This window comes from Oncorhynchus masou, chromosome 13 (assembly GCF_036934945.1).
Source record: "Oncorhynchus masou masou isolate Uvic2021 chromosome 13, UVic_Omas_1.1, whole genome shotgun sequence".
In the NCBI taxonomy this organism is placed as follows: Eukaryota; Metazoa; Chordata; class Actinopteri; order Salmoniformes; family Salmonidae; genus Oncorhynchus; species Oncorhynchus masou.
The window spans coordinates 33113211-33129711 of NC_088224.1; the positions used below are offsets into that span (position 1 = coordinate 33113211).

Sequence of the window (16501 nt, forward strand, 5' to 3'; positions counted from 1 at the left end):
ATAACTGACTGTGTGCTCCTCATTCCAATTTCACTGGGCTCTTGATTGTACTTTACACCAGGATGGCTGAGTGGTTTATTCTGCTGTAATAAAAATCCAATGAATGCTATGTTCTTGTGGGTACCAACAGCATTCCTGGAAAAAACTTACTTTGGATGTAATCAACCCACCTTTTATTCATTTCCAATTAGCGTGGCTCAAATCTGAAAGGAATGACTATGACAAGTTCTTCTACTTTCACTCAGCTCTTGTTCGTCTTTTAGAAACACCTGGATGTCAGTGTGTTTAAGGCGTTAGACTCATGATCGAAATTAAAATGTTCTTGTTTGTTCCAAACCTACATCTTTGTAGAAAGTTTGATTTGCATGTCAATCAAGTCTCATTTAGATATTTTCTGGCTCAAAGCCAAAATAACTGACTGTGTGCTCCTCATTCCAATTTCACTGGGCTCTTGATTGTACTTTACACCAGGATGGCTGACTGGTTTAGTCTGCGTTGTACTTAAAATCCAATGAATGCTATGTTCTTGTGGGTACCAACAGCATTCCTGGTATAAAAACTTACTTTGGATGTAATCAACTCCTCCTTTTATTCATTTCCAATTAGCGTGGCTCAAATCTGAAAGGAATGACTATGAGAAGTTCTTTATTTCACTCAGCTCTTGTTCGTCTTTTAGAAACAACTGGATGTCAGTGTGTTTAAGGCGTTAGACTCATGATCAAATTAAAATGTTCTTGTTTGTTCCAAACCTACATCTTTGTATTAAGTTTGATTTGCATGTCAACAAGTCTCATTTAGATATTTTCTGGCTCAAAGCCAAAATAACTGACTGTGTGCTCCTCATTCCAATTTCACTGGGCTCTTGATTGTACTTTACACCAGGATGGCTGAGTGGTTTAGACTGCTGTAATAAAAATCCAATGAATGCTATGTTCTTGTGGGTACCAACAGCATTCCTGGAAAAAACTTACTTTGGATGTAATCAACCCACCTTTTATTCATTTCCAATTAGCGTGGCTCAAATCTGAAAGGAATGACTATGACAAGTTCTTCTACTTTCACTCAGCTCTTGTTCGTCTTTTAGAAACACCTGGATGTCAGTGTGTTTAAGGCGTTAGACTCATGATCGAAATTAAAATGTTCTTGTTTGTTCCAAACCTACATCTGGTAGAAAGTTTGATTTGGATGTAATCAAGCTTCATGTACATATTGTCTGGATCAAAGCCAAAGGATCAACCCACCTTTCATTCATTTCCAATTAGCGTGGCTCAAATCTGAAAGGAATGACTATGACAAGTTCTTCTACTTTCACTCAGCTCTTGTTCGTCTTTTAGAAACACCTGGATGTCAGTGTGTTTAAGGCGTTAGACTCATGATCGAAATTAAAATGTTCTTGTTTGTTCCAAACCTACATCTGGTAGAAAGTTTGATTTGGATGTAATCAAGCTTCATGTACATATTGTCTGGATCAAAGCCAAAGGATCAACCCACCTTTCATTCATTTCCAATTAGCGTGGCTCAAATCTGAAAGGAATGACTATGACAAGTTCTTCTACTTTCACTCAGCTCTTGTTAGTCTTTCAGAAACACCTGGATGTCAGTGTGTTTAAGGCGTTAGACTCATGATCGTAATTAAAATGTTCTTGTTTGTTCCAAACCTACATCTGGTAGAAAGTTTGATTTGGATGTAATCAAGCTTCATATACATATTGTCTGGATCAAAGCCAAAGGATCTAACTGTGTGCTCCATATTCCATTTTGACTGCGCCCTTGAAGTTATGTTTATTACACCAGGATGGCCGAGAGGTTAAGGCGTTGGACTTAAGATCCAATGGACATATGTCCTCGTGGGTTCGAACCCCACTCCTGGTATAAGTGCATCTATCAATTGGATGTAATCAACTGTCCTTTCACTCATTTGAAATTTCTTTGCATGAAAGCTGAAAGAATTGACTTTGTTCCCCTTATTCCGCAGTTAAGTATTTATCCTTTAAATACACAAAAGATGGCTAAGTGGTTGTGGTGTTTGAGTCATTATCTACTTCATTATTCTTCTTCTTGCTTCGAAACCCCATCTTTGTATTAAGTTTGATTTGCATGTCAACAAGTCTCATTTAGATATTTTCTGGCTCAAAGCCAAAATAACTGACTGTGTGCTCCTCATTCCAATTTCACTGGGCTCTTGATTGTACTTTACACCAGGATGGCTGAGTGGTTTAGACTGCTGTAATAAAAATCCAATGAATGCTATGTTCTTGTGGGTACCAACAGCATTCCTGGAAAAAACTTACTTTGGATGTAATCAACCCACCTTTTATTCATTTCCAATTAGCGTGGCTCAAATCTGAAAGGAATGACTATGACAAGTTCTTCTACTTTCACTCAGCTCTTGTTCGTCTTTTAGAAACACCTGGATGTCAGTGTGTTTAAGGCGTTAGACTCATGATCGAAATTAAAATGTTCTTGTTTGTTCCAAACCTACATCTTTGTATTAAGTTTGATTTGCATGTCAACAAGTCTCATTTAGATATTTTCTGGCTCAAAGCCAAAATAACTGACTGTGTGCTCCTCATTCCAATTTCACTGGGCTCTTGATTGTACTTTACACCAGGATGGCTGACTGGTTTAGTCTGCTGTAATAAAAGTCCAGTGAATGCTATGTTCTTGTGGGTACCAACAGCATTCCTGGAAAAAACTTACTTTGGGTGTAATCAACTCCTCCTTTTATTCATTTCCAATTAGCGTGGCTCAAATCTGAAAGGAATGACTATGACAAGTTCTTTTACTTTCACTCAGCTCTTGTTCGTCTTTTAGAAACACCTGGATGTCAGTGTGTTTAAGGCGTTAGACTCATGATCGAAATTAAAATGTTCTTGTTTGTTCCAAACCTACATCTTTGTATTAAGTTTGATTTGCATGTCAACAAGTCTCATTTAGATATTTTCTGGCTCAAAGCCAAAATAACTGACTGTGTGCTCCTCATTCCAATTTCACTGGGCTCTTGATTGTACTTTACACCAGGATGGCTGAGTGGTTTATTCTGCTGTAATAAAAATCCAATGAATGCTATGTTCTTGTGGGTACCAACAGCATTCCTGGAAAAAACTTACTTTGGATGTAATCAACCCACCTTTTATTCATTTCCAATTAGCGTGGCTCAAATCTGAAAGGAATGACTATGACAAGTTCTTCTACTTTCACTCAGCTCTTGTTCGTCTTTTAGAAACACCTGGATGTCAGTGTGTTTAAGGCGTTAGACTCATGATCGAAATTAAAATGTTCTTGTTTGTTCCAAACCTACATCTGGTAGAAAGTTTGATTTGGATGTAATCAAGCTTCATGTACATATTGTCTGGATCAAAGCCAAAGGATCAACCCACCTTTCATTCATTTCCAATTAGCGTGGCTCAAATCTGAAAGGAATGACTATGACAAGTTCTTCTACTTTCACTCAGCTCTTGTTAGTCTTTCAGAAACACCTGGATGTCAGTGTGTTTAAGGCGTTAGACTCATGATCGTAATTAAAATGTTCTTGTTTGTTCCAAACCTACATCTGGTAGAAAGTTTGATTTGGATGTAATCAAGCTTCATATACATATTGTCTGGATCAAAGCCAAAGGATCTAACTGTGTGCTCCATATTCCATTTTGACTGCGCCCTTGAAGTTATGTTTATTACACCAGGATGGCCGAGAGGTTAAGGCGTTGGACTTAAGATCCAATGGACATATGTCCTCGTGGGTTCGAACCCCACTCCTGGTATAAGTGCATCTATCAATTGGATGTAATCAACTGTCCTTTCACTCATTTGAAATTTCTTTGCATGAAAGCTGAAAGAATTGACTTTGTTCCCCTTATTCCGCAGTTAAGTATTTATCCTTTAAATACACAAAAGATGGCTAAGTGGTTGTGGTGTTTGAGTCATTATCTACTTCATTATTCTTCTTCTTGCTTCGAAACCCCATCTTTGTATTAAGTTTGATTTGCATGTCAACAAGTCTCATTTAGATATTTTCTGGCTCAAAGCCAAAATAACTGACTGTGTGCTCCTCATTCCAATTTCACTGGGCTCTTGATTGTACTTTACACCAGGATGGCTGAGTGGTTTAGACTGCTGTAATAAAAATCCAATGAATGCTATGTTCTTGTGGGTACCAACAGCATTCCTGGAAAAAACTTACTTTGGATGTAATCAACCCACCTTTTATTCATTTCCAATTAGCGTGGCTCAAATCTGAAAGGAATGACTATGACAAGTTCTTCTACTTTCACTCAGCTCTTGTTCGTCTTTTAGAAACACCTGGATGTCAGTGTGTTTAAGGCGTTAGACTCATGATCGAAATTAAAATGTTCTTGTTTGTTCCAAACCTACATCTTTGTATTAAGTTTGATTTGCATGTCAACAAGTCTCATTTAGATATTTTCTGGCTCAAAGCCAAAATAACTGACTGTGTGCTCCTCATTCCAATTTCACTGGGCTCTTGATTGTACTTTACACCAGGATGGCTGAGTGGTTTAGTCTGCTGTAATAAAAATCCAATGAATGCTATGTTCTTGTGGGTACCAACAGCATTCCTGGAAAAAACTTACTTTGGATGTAATCAACCCTCCTTTTATTCATTTCCAATTAGCGTGGCTCAAATCTGAAAGGAATGACTATGACAAGTTCTTTTACTTTCACTCAGCTCTTGTTCGTCTTTTAGAAACACCTGGATGTCAGTGTGTTTAAGGCGTTAGACTCATGATCGAAATTAAAATGTTCTTGTTTGTTCCAAACCTACATCTTTGTATTAAGTTTGATTTGCATGTCAACAAGTCTCATTTAGATATTTTCTGGCTCAAAGCCAAAATAACTGACTGTGTGCTCCTCATTCCAATTTCACTGGGCTCTTGATTGTACTTTACACCAGGATGGCTGACTGGTTTAGTCTGCTGTAATAAAATCCAATGAATGCTATGTTCTTGTGGGTACCAACAGCATTCCTGGAAAAAACTTACTTTGTGTAATCAACTCCTCCTTTTATTCATTTCCAATTAGCGTGGCTCAAATCTGAAAGGAATGACTATGACAAGTTCTTTTACTTTCACTCAGCTCTTGTTCGTCTTTTAGAAACACCTGGATGTCAGTGTGTTTAAGGCGTTAGACTCATGATCGAAATTAAAATGTTCTTGTTTGTTCCAAACCTACATCTTTGTATTAAGTTTGATTTGCATGTCAACAAGTCTCATTTAGATATTTTCTGGCTCAAAGCCAAAATAACTGACTGTGTGCTCCTCATTCCAATTTCACTGGGCTCTTGATTGTACTTTACACCAGGATGGCTGAGTGGTTTATTCTGCTGTAATAAATATCCAATGAATGCTATGTTCTTGTGGGTACCAACAGCATTCCTGGAAAAAACTTACTTTGGATGTAATCAACCCACCTTTTATTCATTTCCAATTAGCGTGGCTCAAATCTGAAAGGAATGACTATGACAAGTTCTTCTACTTTCACTCAGCTCTTGTTCGTCTTTTAGAAACACCTGGATGTCAGTGTGTTTAAGGCGTTAGACTCATGATCGAAATTAAAATGTTCTTGTTTGTTCCAAACCTACATCTGGTAGAAAGTTTGATTTGGATGTAATCAAGCTTCATGTACATATTGTCTGGATCAAAGCCAAAGGATCAACCCACCTTTCATTCATTTCCAATTAGCGTGGCTCAAATCTGAAAGGAATGACTATGACAAGTTCTTCTACTTTCACTCAGCTCTTGTTAGTCTTTCAGAAACACCTGGATGTCAGTGTGTTTAAGGCGTTAGACTCATGATCGTAATTAAAATGTTCTTGTTTGTTCCAAACCTACATCTGGTAGAAAGTTTGATTTGGATGTAATCAAGCTTCATATACATATTGTCTGGATCAAAGCCAAAGGATCTAACTGTGTGCTCCATATTCCATTTTGACTGCGCCCTTGAAGTTATGTTTATTACACCAGGATGGCCGAGAGGTTAAGGCGTTGGACTTAAGATCCAATGGACATATGTCCTCGTGGGTTCGAACCCCACTCCTGGTATAAGTGCATCTATCAATTGGATGTAATCAACTGTCCTTTCACTCATTTGAAATTTCTTTGCATGAAAGCTGAAAGAATTGACTTTGTTCCCCTTATTCCGCAGTTAAGTATTTATCCTTTAAATACACAAAAGATGGCTAAGTGGTTGTGGTGTTTGAGTCATTATCTACTTCATTATTCTTCTTCTTGCTTCGAAACCCCATCTTTGTATTAAGTTTGATTTGCATGTCAACAAGTCTCATTTAGATATTTTCTGGCTCAAAGCCAAAATAACTGACTGTGTGCTCCTCATTCCAATTTCACTGGGCTCTTGATTGTACTTTACACCAGGATGGCTGAGTGGTTTAGACTGCTGTAATAAAAATCCAATGAATGCTATGTTCTTGTGGGTACCAACAGCATTCCTGGAAAAAACTTACTTTGGATGTAATCAACCCACCTTTTATTCATTTCCAATTAGCGTGGCTCAAATCTGAAAGGAATGACTATGACAAGTTCTTTTACTTTCACTCAGCTCTTGTTCGTCTTTTAGAAACACCTGGATGTCAGTGTGTTTAAGGCGTTAGACTCATGATCGAAATTAAAATGTTCTTGTTTGTTCCAAACCTACATCTTTGTATTAAGTTTGATTTGCATGTCAACAAGTCTCATTTAGATATTTTCTGGCTCAAAGCCAAAATAACTGACTGTGTGCTCCTCATTCCAATTTCACTGGGCTCTTGATTGTACTTTACACCAGGATGGCTGAGTGGTTTAGTCTGCTGTAATAAAATATCCAGTGAATGCTATGTTCTTGTGGGTACCAACAGCATTCCTGGAAAAAACTTACTTTGGATGTAATCAACCCTCCTTTTATTCATTTCCAATTAGCGTGGCTCAAATCTGAAAGGAATGACTATGACAAGTTCTTCTACTTTCACTCAGCTCTTGTTCGTCTTTTAGAAACACCTGGATGTCAGTGTGTTTAAGGCGTTAGACTCATGATCGAAATTAAAATGTTCTTGTTTGTTCCAAACCTACATCTTTGTATTAAGTTTGATTTGCATGTCAACAAGTCTCATTTAGATATTTTCTGGCTCAAAGCCAAAATAACTGACTGTGTGCTCCTCATTCCAATTTCACTGGGCTCTTGATTGTACTTTACACCAGGATGGCTGACTGGTTTAGTCTGCTGTAATAAAAATCCAGTGAATGCTATGTTCTTGTGGGTACCAACAGCATTCCTGGAAAAAACTTACTTTGGGTGTAATCAACTCCTCCTTTTATTCATTTCCAATTAGCGTGGCTCAAATCTGAAAGGAATGACTATGAGAAGTTCTTTTAGTTTCACTCAGCTCTTGTTCGTCTTTTAGAAACAACTGGATGTCAGTGTGTTTAAGGCGTTAGACTCATGATCGAAATTAAAATGTTCTTGTTTGTTCCAAACCTACATCTTTGTATTAAGTTTGATTTGCATGTCAACAAGTCTCATTTAGATATTTTCTGGCTCAAAGCCAAAATAACTGACTGTGTGCTCCTCATTCCAATTTCACTGGGCTCTTGATTGTACTTTACACCAGGATGGCTGAGTGGTTTATTCTGCTGTAATAAATATCCAATGAATGCTATGTTCTTGTGGGTACCAACAGCATTCCTGGAAAAAACTTACTTTGGATGTAATCAACCCACCTTTTATTCATTTCCAATTAGCGTGGCTCAAATCTGAAAGGAATGACTATGACAAGTTCTTCTACTTTCACTCAGCTCTTGTTCGTCTTTTAGAAACACCTGGATGTCAGTGTGTTTAAGGCGTTAGACTCATGATCGAAATTAAAATGTTCTTGTTTGTTCCAAACCTACATCTGGTAGAAAGTTTGATTTGGATGTAATCAAGCTTCATGTACATATTGTCTGGATCAAAGCCAAAGGATCAACCCACCTTTCATTCATTTCCAATTAGCGTGGCTCAAATCTGAAAGGAATGACTATGACAAGTTCTTCTACTTTCACTCAGCTCTTGTTCGTCTTTTAGAAACACCTGGATGTCAGTGTGTTTAAGGCGTTAGACTCATGATCGAAATTAAAATGTTCTTGTTTGTTCCAAACCTACATCTGGTAGAAAGTTTGATTTGGATGTAATCAAGCTTCATGTACATATTGTCTGGATCAAAGCCAAAGGATCAACCCACCTTTCATTCATTTCCAATTAGCGTGGCTCAAATCTGAAAGGAATGACTATGACAAGTTCTTCTACTTTCACTCAGCTCTTGTTAGTCTTTCAGAAACACCTGGATGTCAGTGTGTTTAAGGCGTTAGACTCATGATCGTAATTAAAATGTTCTTGTTTGTTCCAAACCTACATCTGGTAGAAAGTTTGATTTGGATGTAATCAAGCTTCATATACATATTGTCTGGATCAAAGCCAAAGGATCTAACTGTGTGCTCCATATTCCATTTTGACTGCGCCCTTGAAGTTATGTTTATTACACCAGGATGGCCGAGAGGTTAAGGCGTTGGACTTAAGATCCAATGGACATATGTCCTCGTGGGTTCGAACCCCACTCCTGGTATAAGTGCATCTATCAATTGGATGTAATCAACTGTCCTTTCACTCATTTGAAATTTCTTTGCATGAAAGCTGAAAGAATTGACTTTGTTCCCCTTATTCCGCAGTTAAGTATTTATCCTTTAAATACACAAAAGATGGCTAAGTGGTTGTGGTGTTTGAGTCATTATCTACTTCATTATTCTTCTTCTTGCTTCGAAACCCCATCTTTGTATTAAGTTTGATTTGCATGTCAACAAGTCTCATTTAGATATTTTCTGGCTCAAAGCCAAAATAACTGACTGTGTGCTCCTCATTCCAATTTCACTGGGCTCTTGATTGTACTTTACACCGGGATGGCTGAGTGGTTTATTCTGCTGTAATAAAATCCAATGAATGCTATGTTCTTGTGGGTACCAACAGCATTCCTGGAAAAAACTTACTTTGGATGTAATCAACCCTCCTTTTATTCATTTCCAATTAGCGTGGCTCAAATCTGAAAGGAATGACTATGACAAGTTCTTTTACTTTCACTCAGCTCTTGTTCGTCTTTTAGAAACACCTGGATGTCAGTGTGTTTAAGGCGTTAGACTCATGATCGAAATTAAAATGTTCTTGTTTGTTCCAAACCTACATCTTTGTATTAAGTTTGATTTGCATGTCAACAAGTCTCATTTAGATATTTTCTGGCTCAAAGCCAAAATAACTGACTGTGTGCTCCTCATTCCAATTTCACTGGGCTCTTGATTGTACTTTACACCAGGATGGCTGACTGGTTTAGTCTGCTGTAATAAAAATCCAGTGAATGCTATGTTCTTGTGGGTACCAACAGCATTCCTGGAAAAAACTTACTTTGGATGTAATCAACCCACCTTTTATTCATTTCCAATTAGCGTGGCTCAAATCTGAAAGGAATGACTATGACAAGTTCTTCTACTTTCACTCAGCTCTTGTTCGTCTTTTAGAAACACCTGGATGTCAGTGTGTTTAAGGCGTTAGACTCATGATCGAAATTAAAATGTTCTTGTTTGTTCCAAACCTACATCTGGTAGAAAGTTTGATTTGGATGTAATCAAGCTTCATGTACATATTGTCTGGATCAAAGCCAAAGGATCAACCCACCTTTCATTCATTTCCAATTAGCGTGGCTCAAATCTGAAAGGAATGACTATGACAAGTTCTTCTACTTTCACTCAGCTCTTGTTAGTCTTTCAGAAACACCTGGATGTCAGTGTGTTTAAGGCGTTAGACTCATGATCGTAATTAAAATGTTCTTGTTTGTTCCAAACCTACATCTGGTAGAAAGTTTGATTTGGATGTAATCAAGCTTCATATACATATTGTCTGGATCAAAGCCAAAGGATCTAACTGTGTGCTCCATATTCCATTTTGACTGCGCCCTTGAAGTTATGTTTATTACACCAGGATGGCCGAGAGGTTAAGGCGTTGGACTTAAGATCCAATGGACATATGTCCTCGTGGGTTCGAACCCCACTCCTGGTATAAGTGCATCTATCAATTGGATGTAATCAACTGTCCTTTCACTCATTTGAAATTTCTTTGCATGAAAGCTGAAAGAATTGACTTTGTTCCCCTTATTCCGCAGTTAAGTATTTATCCTTTAAATACACAAAAGATGGCTAAGTGGTTGTGGTGTTTGAGTCATTATCTACTTCATTATTCTTCTTCTTGCTTCGAAACCCCATCTTTGTATTAAGTTTGATTTGCATGTCAACAAGTCTCATTTAGATATTTTCTGGCTCAAAGCCAAAATAACTGACTGTGTGCTCCTCATTCCAATTTCACTGGGCTCTTGATTGTACTTTACACCGGGATGGCTGAGTGGTTTATTCTGCTGTAATAAATATCCAATGAATGCTATGTTCTTGTGGGTACCAACAGCATTCCTGGAAAAAACTTACTTTGGATGTAATCAACCCACCTTTTATTCATTTCCAATTAGCGTGGCTCAAATCTGAAAGGAATGACTATGACAAGTTCTTTTACTTTCACTCAGCTCTTGTTCGTCTTTTAGAAACACCTGGATGTCAGTGTGTTTAAGGCGTTAGACTCATGATCGAAATTAAAATGTTCTTGTTTGTTCCAAACCTACATCTTTGTATTAAGTTTGATTTGCATGTCAACAAGTCTCATTTAGATATTTTCTGGCTCAAAGCCAAAATAACTGACTGTGTGCTCCTCATTCCAATTTCACTGGGCTCTTGATTGTACTTTACACCAGGATGGATGAGTGGTTTAGTCTGCTGAATAAAAATCCAATGAATGCTATGTTCTTGTGGGTACCAACAGCATTCCTGGAAAAAACTTACTTTGGATGTAATCAACCCTCCTTTTATTCATTTCCAATTAGCGTGGCTCAAATCTGAAAGGAATGACTATGACAAGTTCTTTTACTTTCACTCAGCTCTTGTTCGTCTTTTAGAAACACCTGGATGTCAGTGTGTTTAAGGCGTTAGACTCATGATCGAAATTAAAATGTTCTTGTTTGTTCCAAACCTACATCTTTGTATTAAGTTTGATTTGCATGTCAACAAGTCTCATTTAGATATTTTCTGGCTCAAAGCCAAAATAACTGACTGTGTGCTCCTCATTCCAATTTCACTGGGCTCTTGATTGTACTTTACACCAGGATGGCTGACTGGTTTTCTGCTGTAATAAAAATCCAATGAATGCTATGTTCTTGTGGGTACCAACAGCATTCCTGGAAAAAACTTACTTTGGATGTAATCAACTCCTCCTTTTATTCATTTCCAATTAGCGTGGCTCAAATCTGAAAGGAATGACTATGACAAGTTCTTTACTTTCACTCAGCTCTTGTTATCTTTTAGAAACACCTGGATGTCAGTGTGTTTAAGGCGTTAGACTCATGATCGAAATTAAAATGTTCTTGTTTGTTCCAAACCTACATCTTTGTATTAAGTTTGATTTGCATGTCAACAAGTCTCATTTAGATATTTTCTGGCTCAAAGCCAAAATAACTGACTGTGTGCTCCTCATTCCAATTTCACTGGGCTCTTGATTGTACTTTACACCAGGATGGCTGAGTGGTTTAGTCTGCTGTAATAAAAATCCATGAATGCTATGTTCTTGTGGGTACCAACAGCATTCCTGGAAAAAACTTACTTTGGATGTAATCAACCCACCTTTTATTCATTTCCAATTAGCGTGGCTCAAATCTGAAAGGAATGACTATGACAAGTTCTTCTACTTTCACTCAGCTCTTGTTCGTCTTTTAGAAACACCTGGATGTCAGTGTGTTTAAGGCGTTAGACTCATGATCGAAATTAAAATGTTCTTGTTTGTTCCAAACCTACATCTGGTAGAAAGTTTGATTTGGATGTAATCAAGCTTCATGTACATATTGTCTGGATCAAAGCCAAAGGATCAACCCACCTTTCATTCATTTCCAATTAGCGTGGCTCAAATCTGAAAGGAATGACTATGACAAGTTCTTCTACTTTCACTCAGCTCTTGTTAGTCTTTCAGAAACACCTGGATGTCAGTGTGTTTAAGGCGTTAGACTCATGATCGTAATTAAAATGTTCTTGTTTGTTCCAAACCTACATCTGGTAGAAAGTTTGATTTGGATGTAATCAAGCTTCATATACATATTGTCTGGATCAAAGCCAAAGGATCTAACTGTGTGCTCCATATTCCATTTTGACTGCGCCCTTGAAGTTATGTTTATTACACCAGGATGGCCGAGAGGTTAAGGCGTTGGACTTAAGATCCAATGGACATATGTCCTCGTGGGTTCGAACCCCACTCCTGGTATAAGTGCATCTATCAATTGGATGTAATCAACTGTCCTTTCACTCATTTGAAATTTCTTTGCATGAAAGCTGAAAGAATTGACTTTGTTCCCCTTATTCCGCAGTTAAGTATTTATCCTTTAAATACACAAAAGATGGCTAAGTGGTTGTGGTGTTTGAGTCATTATCTACTTCATTATTCTTCTTCTTGCTTCGAAACCCCATCTTTGTATTAAGTTTGATTTGCATGTCAACAAGTCTCATTTAGATATTTTCTGGCTCAAAGCCAAAATAACTGACTGTGTGCTCCTCATTCCAATTTCACTGGGCTCTTGATTGTACTTTACACCGGGATGGCTGAGTGGTTTATTCTGCTGTAATAAATATCCAATGAATGCTATGTTCTTGTGGGTACCAACAGCATTCCTGGAAAAAACTTACTTTGGATGTAATCAACCCTCCTTTTATTCATTTCCAATTAGCGTGGCTCAAATCTGAAAGGAATGACTATGACAAGTTCTTTTACTTTCACTCAGCTCTTGTTCGTCTTTTAGAAACACCTGGATGTCAGTGTGTTTAAGGCGTTAGACTCATGATCGAAATTAAAATGTTCTTGTTTGTTCCAAACCTACATCTTTGTATTAAGTTTGATTTGCATGTCAACAAGTCTCATTTAGATATTTTCTGGCTCAAAGCCAAAATAACTGACTGTGTGCTCCTCATTCCAATTTCACTGGGCTCTTGATTGTACTTTACACCAGGATGGCTGACTGGTTTAGTCTGCTGTAATAAAAATCCAGTGAATGCTATGTTCTTGTGGGTACCAACAGCATTCCTGGAAAAAACTTACTTTGGGTGTAATCAACTCCTCCTTTTATTCATTTCCAATTAGCGTGGCTCAAATCTGAAAGGAATGACTATGACAAGTTCTTCTACTTTCACTCAGCTCTTGTTCGTCTTTTAGAAACACCTGGATGTCAGTGTGTTTAAGGCGTTAGACTCATGATCGAAATTAAAATGTTCTTGTTTGTTCCAAACCTACATCTGGTAGAAAGTTTGATTTGGATGTAATCAAGCTTCATGTACATATTGTCTGGATCAAAGCCAAAGGATCAACCCACCTTTCATTCATTTCCAATTAGCGTGGCTCAAATCTGAAAGGAATGACTATGACAAGTTCTTCTACTTTCACTCAGCTCTTGTTAGTCTTTCAGAAACACCTGGATGTCAGTGTGTTTAAGGCGTTAGACTCATGATCGTAATTAAAATGTTCTTGTTTGTTCCAAACCTACATCTGGTAGAAAGTTTGATTTGGATGTAATCAAGCTTCATATACATATTGTCTGGATCAAAGCCAAAGGATCTAACTGTGTGCTCCATATTCCATTTTGACTGCGCCCTTGAAGTTATGTTTATTACACCAGGATGGCCGAGAGGTTAAGGCGTTGGACTTAAGATCCAATGGACATATGTCCTCGTGGGTTCGAACCCCACTCCTGGTATAAGTGCATCTATCAATTGGATGTAATCAACTGTCCTTTCACTCATTTGAAATTTCTTTGCATGAAAGCTGAAAGAATTGACTTTGTTCCCCTTATTCCGCAGTTAAGTATTTATCCTTTAAATACACAAAAGATGGCTAAGTGGTTGTGGTGTTTGAGTCATTATCTACTTCATTATTCTTCTTCTTGCTTCGAAACCCCATCTTTGTATTAAGTTTGATTTGCATGTCAACAAGTCTCATTTAGATATTTTCTGGCTCAAAGCCAAAATAACTGACTGTGTGCTCCTCATTCCAATTTCACTGGGCTCTTGATTGTACTTTACACCAGGATGGCTGAGTGGTTTATTCTGCTGTAATAAAATCCAATGAATGCTATGTTCTTGTGGGTACCAACAGCATTCCTGGAAAAAACTTACTTTGGATGTAATCAACCCTCCTTTTATTCATTTCCAATTAGCGTGGCTCAAATCTGAAAGGAATGACTATGACAAGTTCTTTTACTTTCACTCAGCTCTTGTTCGTCTTTTAGAAACACCTGGATGTCAGTGTGTTTAAGGCGTTAGACTCATGATCGAAATTAAAATGTTCTTGTTTGTTCCAAACCTACATCTTTGTATTAAGTTTGATTTGCATGAACAAGTCTCATTTAATCAAAGCCAAAATAACTGACTGTGTGCTCCTCATTCCAATTTCATGATTGTCTGGATCAAAATAAAAATCCAGTGAAATGTTCTTGTGGGGATTCCTGGAAAAAACCTTTGGGTGTAATCAACCTTTTATTCATTTCCAATTAGCGTGGCTCAAATCTGAAAGGAATGACTATGACAAGTTCTTCTACTTTCACTCAGCTCTTGTTCGTCTTTTAGAAACACCTGGATGTCAGTGTGTTTAAGGCGTTAGACTCATGATCGAAATTAAAATGTTCTTGTTTGTTCCAAACCTACATCTGGTAGAAAGTTTGATTTGGATGTAATCAAGCTTCATGTACATATTGTCTGGATCAAAGCCAAAGGATCAACCCACTTTCATTCATTTCCATTTTGGCTCAAATCTGAAAGTTATGTTCTTTATTTCACCAGGAGTCTTTCAGAAACACCTGGATGTCAGTGTGTTTAAGGCGTTAGACTCATGATCCAATGGACAAATGTTCTTGTTTGTTCCAAACCTACATCTGGTAGAAAATTTGGATGCATCTCATCAATTGGAAGTAATCAACTGTGTGTCCTCATTCATTTCATTTGAAATTGTCTTACACCAGGATGGCTGATGGTTTAAAGCTGAAAAAATCCAGTGAATGCTATGTTTTGTTACCCAGCATTCCTGGAAAAAACTTACTTTGGATGTAATCAACTCCTCCTTTTATTCATTTCCAATTAGCTTGGCATCAAATCTGAAAGAATGGCTACTTTCACTCAGCTCTTGGTCTTTTTGGATGGTGTTTGGTGTTTGACTCATTATCAACTTCATTATTCTTCTTCTTGCTTCAAACCCCATCTTTGTATTAAGTTTGATTTGCATGTCAACAAGTCTCATTTAGATATTTTCTGGCTCAAAGCCAAAATAACTGACTGTGTGCTCCTCATTCCAATTTCACTGGGCTCTTGATTGTACTTTACACCAGGATGGCTGAGTGGTTTATTCTGCTGTAATAAAATCCAATGAATGCTATGTTCTTGTGGGTACCAACAGCATTCCTGGAAAAAACTTACTTTGGATGTAATCAACCCACCTTTTATTCATTTCCAATTAGCGTGGCTCAAATCTGAAAGGAATGACTATGACAAGTTCTTCTACTTTCACTCAGCTCTTGTTCGTCTTTTAGAAACACCTGGATGTCAGTGTGTTTAAGGCGTTAGACTCATGATCGAAATTAAAATGTTCTTGTTTGTTCCAAACCTACATCTTTGTATTAAGTTTGATTTGCATGTCAACAAGTCTCATTTAGATATTTTCTGGCTCAAAGCCAAAATAACTGACTGTGTGCTCCTCATTCCAATTTCACTGGGCTCTTGATTGTACTTTACACCAGGATGGCTGAGTGGTTTAGTCTGCTGTAATAAAAATCCAGTGAATGCTATGTTCTTGTGGGTACCAACAGCATTCCTGGAAAAAACTTACTTTGGATGTAATCAACCCACCTTTTATTCATTTCCAATTAGCGTGGCTCAAATCTGAAAGGAATGACTATGACAAGTTCTTCTACTTTCACTCAGCTCTTGTTCGTCTTTTAGAAACACCTGGATGTCAGTGTGTTTAAGGCGTTAGACTCATGATCGAAATTAAAATGTTCTTGTTTGTTCCAAACCTACATCTGGTAGAAAGTTTGATTTGGATGTAATCAAGCTTCATGTACATATTGTCTGGATCAAAGCCAAAGGATCAACCCACCTTTCATTCATTTCCAATTAGCGTGGCTCAAATCTGAAAGGAATGACTATGACAAGTTCTTCTACTTTCACTCAGCTCTTGTTAGTCTTTCAGAAACACCTGGATGTCAGTGTGTTTAAGGCGTTAGACTCATGATCGTAATTAAAATGTTCTTGTTTGTTCCAAACCTACATCTGGTAGAAAGTTTGATTTGGATGTAATCAAGCTTCATATACATATTGTCTGGATCAAAGCCAAAGGATCTAACTGTGTGCTC

At 37.6% G+C, this 16501-nt stretch overlaps 7 non-coding genes across 7 annotated transcripts; all 7 read left to right on the plus strand.

The window, feature by feature from the left end:
- Positions 1-1789: 1789 nt before the first annotated feature.
- trnal-uaa (transfer RNA leucine (anticodon UAA)) lies at positions 1790-1872 on the plus strand. Its single transcript has one exon. It is a non-coding gene; the product is annotated as a tRNA-Leu (tRNA).
- Positions 1873-3678: 1806 nt separating this feature from the next.
- On the plus strand, positions 3679-3761 carry trnal-uaa (transfer RNA leucine (anticodon UAA)). The gene has a single exon. It is a non-coding gene; the product is annotated as a tRNA-Leu (tRNA).
- A 2212-nt stretch (positions 3762-5973) lies between these two features.
- trnal-uaa (transfer RNA leucine (anticodon UAA)) lies at positions 5974-6056 on the plus strand. Its single transcript has one exon. It is a non-coding gene; the product is annotated as a tRNA-Leu (tRNA).
- Positions 6057-8522: 2466 nt separating this feature from the next.
- trnal-uaa (transfer RNA leucine (anticodon UAA)) lies at positions 8523-8605 on the plus strand. The gene has a single exon. It is a non-coding gene; the product is annotated as a tRNA-Leu (tRNA).
- A 1395-nt stretch (positions 8606-10000) lies between these two features.
- Positions 10001-10083, plus strand: trnal-uaa (transfer RNA leucine (anticodon UAA)). The gene has a single exon. It is a non-coding gene; the product is annotated as a tRNA-Leu (tRNA).
- A 2209-nt stretch (positions 10084-12292) lies between these two features.
- trnal-uaa (transfer RNA leucine (anticodon UAA)) lies at positions 12293-12375 on the plus strand. Its single transcript has one exon. It is a non-coding gene; the product is annotated as a tRNA-Leu (tRNA).
- Positions 12376-13772: 1397 nt separating this feature from the next.
- Positions 13773-13855, plus strand: trnal-uaa (transfer RNA leucine (anticodon UAA)). Its single transcript has one exon. It is a non-coding gene; the product is annotated as a tRNA-Leu (tRNA).
- Positions 13856-16501: the final 2646 nt, after the last annotated feature.